A 14,000-nucleotide genomic window follows, 5' to 3' on the forward strand; every position below is an offset into this window, starting at 1 on the left:
TGGGGGCCCTGCGTGTTTGACTCTAGAGCAGGTCGGGAGCAGCAGCTGAGGCAGAGGACAGCCTGGGCCGGGCAGATAAGAAGGAGTTTAGCAAGCAAAAAAGGTAAAATGGCAGTGGAGTATCACCTTGGACTCGACGGTATTTCTCCATTGGTCTGTCTGCTTTGGGGCAGGGACAATAACACGTCCTGCTGCATTCGTTATTTCAAAGGGCGGTTTAGGATTTTCATTCTCACACACGGTGCACAAAGCAGGACTCAACCTTTGGCTTAAACTAAACAAGCTGCTCACAGATTCTGGCAGCCACAATGAGCATTTGGGTGAGAGCTCAGACCTGCCCCTGTTCCATAGGGAGGGGGTCATCTGTGTGGGGACTGGACCATTGACCTACCCGCTCCTAACTCCTAACTTTCATTAACTCTATTATCACTGCCTGTGAGTGTTATTTAAACCATAAGAAAAACCACACTGGGCTAGACCAAAGGCCCATCTAGCTCTGAATCTTGTTTTCTGACAGTAGCCAATACCAGGTGCCCCAACAACCAGTCAACAAGGCACCACTGGGAGTTGAACCCAGGATCTCCTGTTTACAAAACAGATGCTTAGCCAGCTAAGACATGGTCCCTGTGGGTAGCTAGAACACACTGTCTGCCCACACCTGACTCCCTGCCATCGCCACCAGGGCCTGAGAAGCTTTGGCTTGTGTTTGGATTCTGCAAAGCAGAGGAGCAGTTGAGGTTTTCCTTGCAAGCTGTGTGTGAGGCCTTGTCTACACTACAAGACTATTTCGAATCTACTTAAGTCGAATTTGTGGATTCGACCTTATGAAGTCGAATTTGTGTATCCACACTAAATACACTAATTCGAACTTCTGAGTCCACATTAACGGGGCCGGCGTCAACTTTCGAAGCGGTGCACTGTGGGAAGCTATCCCACAGTTCCCGCAGTCCCCGCTGCCCATTGGAATGCTGCGTAGAGCTCGCAATGCCTGCTGGGGGAAAAAATGTGTCGAGGGCGGTTTTGGGATACTGTCGTCATTGAACCGTCAATCACGCCCTCCCTCCCTGAAAGCGCCGGCGGGAAATCTGATCGCGCCCTTCTCTGGTCGGTTACAGCGCGGACGCCACAGCACTGCGAGCATGGAGCCCGCTGCGATCATCGCTGCACTTATGGCCGTTGTCAACTCCTCGCACCTTATCGTCCACCTCTTCCACAGTCAGCTGCTGAGAAATCAGGCGAGGAGGCTCCGGCAGCGCGGTGAGGAGAGTGGCGCAGGCCTCTCACAAAGCAGGGTATGCCGCGCCGTGGAGATCATGGTGGCAATGGGTCAAGTTCATGGTGTGGAACGGCGATTCTGGGCCCGGGAAACCAGCACGGACTGGTGGGACCGCATAGTGCTGCAGGTCTGGGATGAATCACAGTGGCTGCGAAACTTCAGGATGCGTAAGGGCACTTTCCTTGAACTGTGTGACTTGCTGTCCTCTGCCCTGAAGTGCCAGGACACACGGATGCGAGCAGCCCTGAGTGTGCAGAAGCGAGTGGCCATAGCCCTCTGGAAACTTGCAACGCCAGACAGCTACTGGTCAGTAGCGAACCACTTTGGCGTGGGCAAATCTACCGTGGGGGTTGCTGTGATTCAAGTAGCCCACGCAATCGTTGATCAACTGCTCTCAAAGGTAGTGACTCTCGGAAACGTCCAGGACATCATAGATGGCTTCGCCGCGATGGGATTCCCAAACTGCGGTGGGGCTATAGATGGGACTCACATCCCTATCCTGGCACCAGCCCACCAGGCCAGCGAGTACATTAACCGAAAGGGCTACTTTTCAATGGTGCTGCAAGCACTGGTGGACCATAGGGGACGTTTTACCAACATCTTCGTCGGGTGGGCGGGCAAGGTTCATGACGCGTGTGTGTTCAGGAACTCTGGTCTCTTCAAACGCCTCCAGGCAGGTACTTTCTTCCCGGACCGCAAAATAACGGTTGGGGATGTGCAGATGCCTACAGTGATCCTCGGGGACCCGGCCTACCCGCTAATGCCCTGGCTTATGAAGCCCTATACAGGCGCCTTGGACAGTGAGAAGGAACTCTTCAACTACCGGCTGAGCAAGTGCAGAATGGTCGTGGAGTGTGCTTTCGGACGTCTCAAGGGGAGATGGCGGAGCTTACTGACTCGCTCGGACATCAGCGAAAAGAATATCCCCGTAGTTATTGCTGCTTGCTGTGTGCTCCACAATCTCTGTGAGAGCAAGGGCGAGACCTATTTTGCCGGATGGGAGGTTGAGGCAAATCGCCTGGCTGCTGTTTACGATCAGCCAGACACCCGTGCCGAGAGAATATCCCAGCGGGAAGCGCTGTGCATCCGGGAGGCTTTGAAAGCTAGTTTCCTCGCAGAGCAGGGTAACCTGTGACTGTCCACTTGATTTTAAGAGAGCCTGATCATGGGCCTGTGTCTGTATGTGTCGAGTTATGTAGGTACAGTGTAGGTACAAGTGCTGGCAAGCCACGCTGTCTCTGCATTGAACCATTCATTAGAACAGTACAGCATGCACATTCTGTTATGCTAGTTTTAGTCACTCAGGACAATGGCCCGGTGAGGCCGGTGAGGAGAACCAGCCTTAACCAATCAGAATGAAGTAAACAGGTGTATCAATCATATAGTAATAAGTAACCTGTGTGATGTCAATCATGTAATACTGAGTAACCAGTCTGTAAGAAAGAGAATAAAAGCAGCGGTCTGGGACTATCCTGAGACGCCTCACTGCAGCTTTGTCTCGTCTCTGTTTCCCGATACAACATCTGGTGACCCCGACGTGATCCAGACACAGGACCCCCGACTCATCGGCTGGCTTAGCCTTGGTGCACCACAGCGCAACGCGCTCCCTCGTGAGTATGGGGGGGGGATTTATCCATTGAGCAAAAAGATCATGCAAAAGAGTTATTGAAGCTTATCAAACAGGACGGGTGTACTGCAGTATCGTTACGGCACTTGGAGGAATTGCTCCGAGTGATTGAGTATAAGTGCCCATGGTACTCGAACCGAGGCTCCCTAGATCACTCCGATTAGATAAAGATCGGAGAGGCATTGTTTAGGGAACCTCGAGCCGAGATCCAACATATTCTGTTGTGGCAGCACTGTTCAGCTGCGGTGGGGAGATTACGAAAAGAGGCGTCCCCCTCTGCACCTCCCTTGCTCTCGGTAGAGGCACCTCCCGCCTATCCCCGAGTGCTCCCACCAGCCCCTTTTTTAGCACCAAAAACTTCTACACCAGTGGTGGACACCCTGGGGCAGAAGTCCCTTCATCAGGGTGCTGTCTGTGCCGCCCTTGCGGCGGCGCGGGCGAGCGGGCAGGACCCCTTATTGGAAGAATGGGAGGGAGAAATCCCTTTGATGTTTCCCCTGTCTTATGACCCTCCCAATGAGGCAGGTGAGGTGGTAGCTCGGCACTCCACCCTCCCGTATTCAATTCTTTGGGAGCTTAACAAAGCGGTACGTGAGTCAGGGCTGCGTTCCACTTATGTGCAGGGTATGATAGAAGGGATCGCTAATAGTTATACTATGATCCCGGAGGACTGGAAACATCTATTTCGTATGATCCTTTCCCCTGCACAGTACGTGGTACGGGATAATGAGTTTAGGTTGGCAGCCCTAGCACTCGGTAACGCGCAGAATACTGCTGAGCAAATATATGGGACAGGAGCTTTTGCCACCATGGAGCAACAATCTATATTGCCCATGGAATCTTTTCACCGCACGGCAATGTGCATTCAGAGAGCCTTTCGGCGCGTTCCAGCCTCTGGCAAGCCCCTTCGATCATTCACAAATGTTAAACAACAAGCTACTGAACCTTATCATCATTTCGTTGATCGCCTCAAGGAGGCTGTTCAACGCCAAATTGACAATCCGGACGCTCAGATGGAACTCCTTTTACGCTTAGCGTATGAGCAGTCCAATGCTGACTGTCGGAAAATTCTCCAAACTATCATTCACCGCCCTAATTACACACTCGCTGACATGTTGCAGGCATGTGCCGAAGTGGGCACTCAGACCCACGCTATGGCACTGTTGGCGGGAGCAATCCGTCAAGGTAACAAACCTACAGGTAATTGCTTTAACTGCCAGCGACCTGGACACTTCAAAAAGGAGTGCCGGGCCCCAGGAGGTGGTGCTCATAAGGGCGGAACTAACACCACCGGGGGCCGTCCTTCTAAAAAGTGCCCAAAATGTAATAAAGGATATCATTGGGCTAATCAATGTCGCTCCTCAACCCCAGATAATTCGGGAAACTTTCGACCGGGCCCCCCTTCATCCCCGGTTTAAAGGAGGGAGCTTTGCCTGCCACAGCTGCTCGACCAGCCACAAAAGGCAGTGCTGGTTTGGATCTTATTAATGCAGTAGATATGCAATCCCCTCTTCCTGGTGACTTACTCCTCATGCCTACGCAGCTTTCTGGTCCGCTTCCCCCAGACACATTTGGGTTAATTTTGCCTCGTTCTTCTGCCAGTAGTCAGTCTATTATGATTGTGCCCGGAGTTATCGATTCTGATTACACCGGAGTTATTTATGTTCAAATTTGGAGTCATCTTCCCCTTCAGCTAAAGGCGGGAGATTCTTGGGCTCAACTGCTAATCTTACCTTACACAGCGCCGGCCGGACTCGGCCAAGCGAGTCGTGCCGGCGGATTTGGTTCTACTCGCGTTAATCTGGAGCAAGGTCTCCTTTTTCATCCACAGATTGCTGCAGTATTACAACACATCCGAACCCACAAACCGACCCGTAAGTATATCATCAACGGTAAGGAGCTCTATGGGTTGCTAGACACTGGAGCGGATGTTTCAGTAGTTGCACAAAAGCATTGGGACCCTTCCTGGCCTTCCGAAGTTTCCCCCTCTGTTTGGGGAGTGGGAGGCCCGCAATCTTCCCGACAAAGCACCAATTGGCTCTCAGTATGGGATAGTGAGGAAGGGCGAGAGGTTGCAAAAATTCGTCCGTGCATTTTGCCAATTGACATTAATCTCTGGGGGCGAGACCTATTGTCTCAGCTGGGAGCCTCCCTAGTGGTGCCATGACACGTCAATGCTCCTCACACACTGCCCTCCCACTGGAATGGAAAATCCACGTCTCGCTTGTCTTCAAGGGGTGACCCAACCTTGTGCCGCCCTCTTTCAAGCACCCGAGGCTGGGACGGTACGAATCCTTGAATGGCTTTATCTCGCCCATACCCCGGCAAACACCCTTACTCCCCTTCCCTCCATGCTTGCCTCCCTTATCACCAAGGGACGCCAGCGAGCGTGGGTCCTTTTAGGCATTGATCCCGTTGAAATAGTACTTCCGATCCCCTTGCATTTATGGCAAACTCTTTGTGAAACTAACCCCGAGGTTCAGTGTGCATGCTCAGCCTTTACTGGGGTCTTCTCCTGTCACACTTTGAAGGACCCCCGTTTCAGCATGACGCAGCGATTACCCCTTAACTTTTGCTATTTATTCTCCCCAACCCCGCTGCCAGATGTGCTTACAGTATTTACGGACGGGAGTCCAAACCGTGGGGTTCTCTCTTGGCGTGACCCATCTACTACCCACTGGTGTTCTCTGTTTACCCTACCCCAAAGCTCCGCCCAGCGTGCTGAGCTGGCTGCAGTAATTTTAGCCTTTAATCGTTTTTCTATGCAACCGTTTAATATTATTACTGATAGTTTATATGTCGCCAATGTTGTTTCAAATATTAGTGGTAGCTATGTATCACCAGCGCTAGATAAAAATTTGCTAGCTTTGTTTTTAGCATTGCAACATCTCATTCATTCCCGTACCGATCAGTTTTTTATTGCTCATATTCGAAGCCACCAACCTTTCCCTGGCATGTTGACAGAAGGCAATGCCTAGGCGGATGCCCAACTCAGGGCATTCCCTTGTACTCCTATAGAAAGTCATGCCCTACATCATCAAAATGCCAAGGCATTGGCTAAACAATTTCAGATCCCTCTCTCTGATGCTCGAGGTATTGTTCAACAATGCCCTCAATGTACCCTTAACCCACAGGTTCCTCCCATAGGGGTAAATCCCCGTGGTCTCGGAGCCAATCAACTTTGGCAGATGGATGTCACCCTTTTTCCCCCCTTCTCCCCTTGGAAATACCTGCACGTTGTCATCGACACATTTTCTGGTTACACTTGGGTAACTGCCCAAAAAGGGGAGGCTACCAAACATGTTTGTAATCACTTGATTCGCAGTTTTGCGGTAATGGGCAGCCCCGCTGAGTTGAAAACCGACAATGGCCCTGCTTACTGTTCCTCTGCCATGGCCGCATTTTGTGCCCGGTGGGGCATTCTCCACAAATTCGGCATTCCTTATAATTCCCGGGGTCAGGCCATTGTTGAAAGGGCTAACCGCACCCTAAAGGAGGCCCTTACTAAACAAAAACAAAAAGGAGGAGTGCCCCTATCCTTGCCAGATAAGGAAGAATGGCTGGCTCGTGTCTTGTTTACTCTGAATCATTTGAATTTAACTTTGTTTAATAATCAGATTTTATCTAGAGCCCAGCGCCATTATAGACAGACCGAGCCCCTTCCGGCGCCGAAGGTGATATATCGCAAGTTGCCAGGACCAGAGTGGAGCCTGCCTGTGCCACTCATCACCTGGGGCCGGGGCTACGCAGCAGTGTCAACTGAAACCGGCCCTGTGTGGGTTCCCGCTCGATTTGTGAAGCCGTGGAGAGATGGCCTGGCATCAGGGGCTAAAGAATCCCATTCCGGACTTCAGTCTAACCCTGACGGATAGGGTGGACAAGATTGACAAGGCCCGAAAGCGTGGCACACCTAACACTGCCATAACTTGGGGGCAGGTCAAAGCTTTATCACGGCAGGCTGAACATGTATTAGAGCAAACTAAGGCGGATAAGACTACAGAAAGTTATTTTCTTGCGCTAATAGCCAGCTTAAATGCTATTTACTTATGCTGCATCATTATGGATGTGAAAAGGTTAATGATATGTGTTGCTTTAATATTTCTGATCATCATCATTCAGTTGAAAATCAACTCAAGATAATTAAAAATTTAACAGATCAAATCAGATACAATCCAGACCCCTTCTCGGGATGGTGGGATTGGCTCTCCTCATGGCTTCCTAACACTGGGTGGTTGCATCAGCTTGTCACCTTTGGGGGACTCACTGTACTATTACTCGTGCTGTTTTGCTGTGGCATTCAATGTGTCCCCTCATTTGTTTCTCTCTTCATTAAGGGCTGTCCATGGACTAGCCCGGAGCCCCCCCGAAAGTATTAGTCATTAGTTAACAAAACAAAAGAGAGGGAGATGTAGGTACAGTGTAGGTACAAGTGCTGGCAAGCCACGCTGTCTCTGCATTGAACCATTCATTAGAACAGTACAGCATGCACATTCTGTTATGCTAGTTTTAGTCACTCAGGACAATGGCCCGGTGAGGCCGGTGAGGAGAACCAGCCTTAACCAATCAGAATGAAGTAAACAGGTGTATCAATCATATAGTAATAAGTAACCTGTGTGATGTCAATCATGTAATACTGAGTAACCAGTCTGTAAGAAAGAGAATAAAAGCAGCGGTCTGGGACTATCCTGAGACGCCTCACTGCAGCTTTGTCTCGTCTCTGTTTCCCGATACAACAGAGTTAGATCTGAGCTCACAAACCCGGTTCTCCAACTTTCCCCCACTTCCAAAGCACGTTTTAAAACTACTGAAATGTAACAGTAATTAATAATAAATCTTTCGTTGACTTTGCATTTCTGTTCATGGGTTGAAACATGGAAGCATACTGTGCTGGGTTCGGTGTGCACTGATGTACAGACCGCTTGTCCAATACAGGACGGACAGCCTCCTGCTCCTACATAGGTCTGTGGGGTGGGGGACGGTTTACAGTGGTTGTGCATGTAGGGGTGGGTTTGCAGGAATGGGTGGGTTTGCAGGAAGGGGCGAGGGGTGCCATCTTTGGATAGGGGTTTGCATGACGGCTGTGGACTGTGGGTTTGGGCGTTGGAAGGGGTGAGGGGTGTGGGGGAAGGGTGAGTATCTGTCCCTGGATGAGGGCTCTTTTTGGGGCTCAGGGCAGCGGAGAGGCTCGTGGCTACGGTCGAAGTGCATCGTAAGGGAAGCCTGCCTTTACATTCGGGGATGGCAGGCGCCAGGACCCTGGACAAGCATACACATCAACGAATCACCCGGGGCAGCATACACCACACAGACTGACCCTGGTGACTAGTGACTGCAGTCTGTGTGTGCCCTGCAGTTGACCCTGCCCCCAAGTCTGTACCCTGGTAATGTGGGCTATGCACTGCAATTAAAAATCCCCCCACCCCCTACACACAAAGTCTTCTGACACGAGAAACGTGACGGAAACAGTGAGTAACAGCAAACCGCTTTTAATAATGTTATGCACAGTGGGGGGTTGAAACTTGGATTTGGGACTGGGTGATCCTGTAAGGGAAGAACTTCTACAAATTTAGAGCGCGAGAGGTGTCTTGTACATTAGCGCTCTGCTGCGGTGCAGTGACAGTTCTCACGGCCCCTACCGCCCCTCCTTCTTGTAACTTTGGGTGAGGGGGGGACAGGACTTCTTGGCGTTGGAGGGCGGTTGCAGATGCAGTGCAGGGGGGCTCTCTCCTCCTGCCTGCGGTCCTGCAGAACATCTACAAGGCGCCGGAGCGTGTCCGTTTGCTCCCTCATTAGACCAAGCAGCGTTTGAGTCGCCTGCTGGTCTTCCTGCCGCCACCTATCCTCCCGTTCGATGTGTGTGCGATGCTGCTGACACAGAGTATCCCTCCACTGTCTCTGCTCTGACGCCTCTGCTCTGGAGCAGGCCATCAGTTCCGCGAACATCTCGTCCCTAGTCTTTTTCTTTCGCCGCCTAATCTGAGCCAGCCTCTGCGAGGGGGAAGCCGGGGCAGTCCGGGAAAGAGCCGAAGCTGTGTGATGCGAAAAAGTAAGTGATTACCTTGAACAAATACAGGTTTGCGGACAGTGAACACAGTCAAGTCACTTTAAGAGAGCAAGACTATACAGGGCACCAAGTCTCACGAGATCTCAGAACTAGTTCGAGATTTCGGAGTACGCTCTCATTGGCGGCGCCATTGCACAGGAGAGCGGACAAGCGGGGAGAGACAGCTGAATCCGTCTTGCAGACAGTCCTGGTAAGCCTTACAGTAGATAATGCTTATCAGTTAGTGGATAGCTGTGCTCTCCTGCTAAAGGCAATGTGGAAAGCAGAAAGGATGATCCTTTTGCAGCCCCTCCCGCCAGTGCACGGGAAAGATCAATGTATGCTTGTTCTCTGTGGCCTCTAGCACGTGGCTGTTAGGCGAGGGTCATTGTTATGCAACCTAATTTTAAACCATTAACAATAGTAACAATACACTAATTGCCCTACTTAGATGCAGTATTTCCAGAACGAGATCACCCTGAGGCGGGTCACCCGTGCCCAGAAAGAGAGGATGCTAAGGGAAGCGCTGCACCGACCAGGACCATATGCAGCAATGCTCGTTGAGGCGATGATCCCTCTATATATTCGGATGTCCTGGCAAGGAAGAGTTTGCTTCAACGGAGCGCCCAACAAGGCACCTCTCCCAAGAAACCTCCTGCGGAGGCTTTTCGAGGAACTGTATGACACCTTCGTTGAATTGTCGCTAGAGGATTTTTCTTCAATCCCTCTTTGTGTGGACCTACTGTTCATATAGTTGAATATTTACATTTTTTTATATAGTGTTTCTATTTTTTCTATACATAGTTTATAGAAAATAAATGTTTACACGTCTATAGCACTTACCGCCTGATCCTTCCCCTGATTCTGAGTCCGGGTTAACGGCAGGGGAGGGTTGGCAGGGGATCTCTGTGAGGGTGATGAAGAGATCCTGGCTGTCAGGGAAAGCGGGAGTGGGTTCGCTGTCGCCTGCGCCGTCCTCCAAAGACCCTTCCTCATCTTCCCCATCGGCGAACATCGAGGAGGAACTGTCCCGGTACACTATTCCATCCTCGGAGTCCACCGTCACTGGTGGGGCAGTGGTGGCAGACCCACCTAGAATGGCATGCAGTGCCTCGTAGAAGCGGCATGTCTGGGGCTTGGCTCCGGAGCGTCCGTTTGCCGCTCTGACTTTTTGATACCCTTGTCTTAGGTCCTTGACTTTCACGCGGCACTGCATCGCATCCCGGCTGTATCCTTTGTCTTTCATGGCTTTCGAGACCTTCTCGAAGGTCTTTGCATTCCGCTTGCTGGAGCGCAGCTCCGAGAGCACAGACTCCTCGCCCCACACAGCGATCAGATCCATGACTTCCCGGTCAGTCCATGCTGGGGACCTCTTTCTATTCTGGGATTGCCCGGACTCCTCTGCTGGAGAGCTCTGCATCGTTGCAGGTGCTGCGGAGCTCGCCCTGATGTCCAGCCAGGACGTCAGATTCAAAGTGCCCAGACAGGAAAATGAATTCAAATTTTCCCGGGTCATTTCCTGTGTGGCTGGTCAGAGAATCCAAGCTCGGACTGCTGTCCAGAGCGTCAACAGAGTGGTGCAGTGTGGGATAGCTCCCGGAGCTACTAAGTTTGATTTGCATTCACACCTAGCCTAATTCGAGCTAGCCATGTCGAATTTAGCGTTACTCCACCTGTCGGGGTGGAGTACCAAATTCGAACTAAAGAGCCCTCTAGTTCGAATTAAATGGCTTCCTGGTGTGGACGGTTGAGCGGTTAGTTCGAATTAACGCTGCTAAATTCGAATTAAAGTCCTAGTGTAGACCAGGCCTGAGTGAATCTTTGGCCAGGTCTGCACTAAAAAGTTGTTTCAGCAGAATTATATTGCTCAGGTGTGTGAAAAACACACAACGCTCTCTCGGTCGGCAGCTTGTGGCTGGTGTACACACTGCAATGCCATGTCTGGCGACAAAACTGCCCTGTTTTGCTGACAAAATGAAACGACTTCAATAAGAGGGCTAGAGCTTTTTGCAGCAAACTTAAAGTAACAGAGTAAACGCTGCTGTTCATTATATCACCATAACTGGCCTTCCCCAGTATCCCAAAATGCCCGCCATGAACTCACCTGCCCTGCATTCCTGCTACAGAGCTATGGGCCCCTCCCTTTTCATCGCTCTGGGAAGTTCTGATGGCTGAGCCTGCTGCTCTGTTCCGGCAGCCAGGAGCAAATCATTGCCGTGGATGCTACTCTCTCCTGCCCTGCGAACACAGAGCAGGGTGGTGGGAACTTCCTTACATGGGGGGGGCACCGGCATCTGAATGTGACACCCCCATGACACCCCTTCCCTCGAGGAGGCTCTTACCTTCTAAACAGGGACTTCTGTTTTCTAGTAAAATCACTAAAAGGGAAGGAGAAAACTCAAAAGAGGCTCCTCCTGGCGCTCACGTCCGTGAACCCGAATACTCTCTCAGTCCTCAAAGAGAGACCTGGAGAAGGAGACTTGCTGAAGCAAAGCCACAGGGGTCTCTGAGGTTTCCCTGGCTCCTCGCCCCTGTCCTGCCTGGCTGATGTCATCATCTCTCTGTGAGGTCACCACCTCCCCACCACCTTTGACCAATAGTCTGAGGTCCTGCAAAAGGCCTTTGTGATGTCACTGCCACACCCCTCCCTTGCTGTGCTAATGTCCTGCCCCTGCCCAGGCACTGTGGAGGTTTGAGCTAGTCCCTGTGGATCACCCCACTCAAGGAGCATTCGTTCTAGGAAGCAAGCCGGCTAGACAGGAAAACATCAGACGCTGCTCCCAATGCTACACTTAGTTTTTCAGAAATTAGTTGACTTTATGGCCAGAAGAGACCATTAGAGCATCTAATCTGACCCCCTGCATATCACAGGCCTCCTGTATGACACAATAGCTACTTTTGGGACAAACACATTCCAGAAAGGCATCTAGTCTTCATTAAATGACATCAGGAGATGGAGAATCCACCACTTTCCCTAGAAGACATTTTTCTCCAGCCCTCAGAACATTTGGTGGCTCTTTGCTATTGAACGAGCTCAACCTGTTTAGCTTATCAAAAGAAGATTGAAAGGTGATTTCATTGAAGTGTTGAAGGGCCTTAATGGAGAGAAAAGATTGGGTATGAAAGGGCTCTTTAATCGAGCAGAGAAAGGCATAAGAAGACCCAATGGCTGGAACGTGAAAAGAGACAAATTCATATTACAACTAAGGCACAAATATTCAACAGCGAGGATGATTCACGACAGGAACAAGATCCCAAGGAAAGTGGTGGATTCTAGTTCTAATTCCTTATGAATATTCTGTGTGTGTGTGTGTGTGTGTGCAGGGGAGGAACATGCTCTATGCCCAGAGGACTTTATTCCTCCAGCCTGCAAGGACAGAGGGGATGTCAAGGAGTTGCTCCTTCAATCCCCCCCACAGAAAGGCCCTTCTTAGGAAAGGCAAAATCCTGGAGAGAAAGAGTAACACTGAACAAGACTCCAGAGAGACAGATTTTTATAATCACAGTGAGAAGTTTTTCACCTGACCAGGGACTTGAACCCTGGACCCTCAGATTAAAAGTCTGATGCTCTGCCAACTGAGCTAGCCAGGCTCACATGCAAAAAGCACAAGTTAGTGCAGAGGTGAAGCTAGTCAAGAAAAAGCGAGACAGCTACAATAGGGGAAACCTGCTGCTCTCTCTCTCTTCCCAGCCCTGGCCTGGCTGGGTATTAGTGCTGGTTAAAAAGACGGGAAAATATCGGCATCTACCAGCCTTTCATAGCTGTACAAGACTCAGGCACAATACAGAGGTGCCCATCTGTAAGTGCCAAATGCTTGGATTGGCTAATGCAGCCTGTAGACGTCCAGGGCACTCTGGGATATAGAGCCAAGTGTCCATCACCATCATTCTTTCAAAGGGATAATGATAATGGTAGCAAGGTTCACAACTGACTCAGCAGTTGCATACAAAGGTGCACGTTTGGCAGTTACATTGGCTCAGGTTGGCCACCCCGGTCTAGATGTAGAAGTTACAACATTTAAACTTGAAAGAGGGGCCAATTTCCCCATCATTTCCCACCTTTACATCCAAACACGATGAAGGTAGCAGATAGAGCCAGAGCAGGTTGTCTATGGGACCAAGTATATGCAGAGTATCCTCGACAGAGGTTTGTTCAACCTGTTCTTAAAAACCTCTGAGGACAGAGACACCACAGATGCCTTTGGGAGCCTATTCCAGAGCTTAACTGCACTCAGAGTCTGACATTGGTGAAGTAGGAGGCTGAGAAAAACAACTCTAGCTGTGAGAAAAAAACAGTCTTCCCTGGTGCTTTAAGCAGTGGGTTCTGGTGTTTTAACAACCATGGCCTGGGTTCAATTCCCCCTAAAAACCAGAAGTTTTTCAATGAAAGTCTCCATTCATTTTGCATGTGAAATGGAAAGGCAAAGAGGGCTTCTTGTCCTTATCAACAAGGCAAAGAATGGCTTTTTGCTCACAAAATATTTTTAAAAGGCGCTGACTCGACCTGAAGATCTCATTGCATTTGTATTTACAATGGAATGATTCTCTCTAGGATAGACAGAAATTCTTCAGCTAGACTCAGATTCCACGGGAATACGAGAAGCGATTGTGTCTAACACCTGCCTTTTTTCGGACAACAGTGATGTCCAAGTTTTCCATGGACATTTTCCTTCCAGCACCTCAGGCCCCAGCCAGCAATACAAGAAACTGAAATGCACAGAAAGTTTCTCACCATAGGATTCACTGACCAGGCCGGGGGAAAAGTTTTGCCAGAACACTTGGTTATAATATCCCTCCCTGACCTTAAATGGAAAGCAAGGGGATAACTCTCAGAGCACATAACCACAGCTTATGAGCCTCACATTCTACACTGTCAATGTACCCTTCTCCCTCCCCCTCTATATTGACCAGCCAAGCCTGCCCCCCTCAAGCCAGGCCAAGACTCTTCTGGGTAAGGAGCTTGGAATTTACCCAGCGAGGGGCTCTACATGCACCACTTTTGAAGATGTTTGAATTCCCTCCAACTTCTCTCATACAAATGCTAAATAGTTGGT

At 50.2% G+C, this 14,000-nt stretch overlaps 1 non-coding gene across 1 annotated transcript; it reads right to left on the minus strand.

Moving 5' to 3' along the window:
* Nucleotides 1-12,464: 12,464 nt before the first annotated feature.
* TRNAK-UUU lies at nucleotides 12,465-12,537 on the minus strand. Its single transcript has one exon. It is a non-coding gene; the product is annotated as a tRNA-Lys (tRNA).
* Nucleotides 12,538-14,000: the final 1,463 nt, after the last annotated feature.

The sequence above is a fragment of the Mauremys mutica genome, chromosome 22 (genome assembly GCF_020497125.1).
Source record: "Mauremys mutica isolate MM-2020 ecotype Southern chromosome 22, ASM2049712v1, whole genome shotgun sequence".
Taxonomy (NCBI): domain Eukaryota; kingdom Metazoa; phylum Chordata; order Testudines; family Geoemydidae; genus Mauremys; species Mauremys mutica.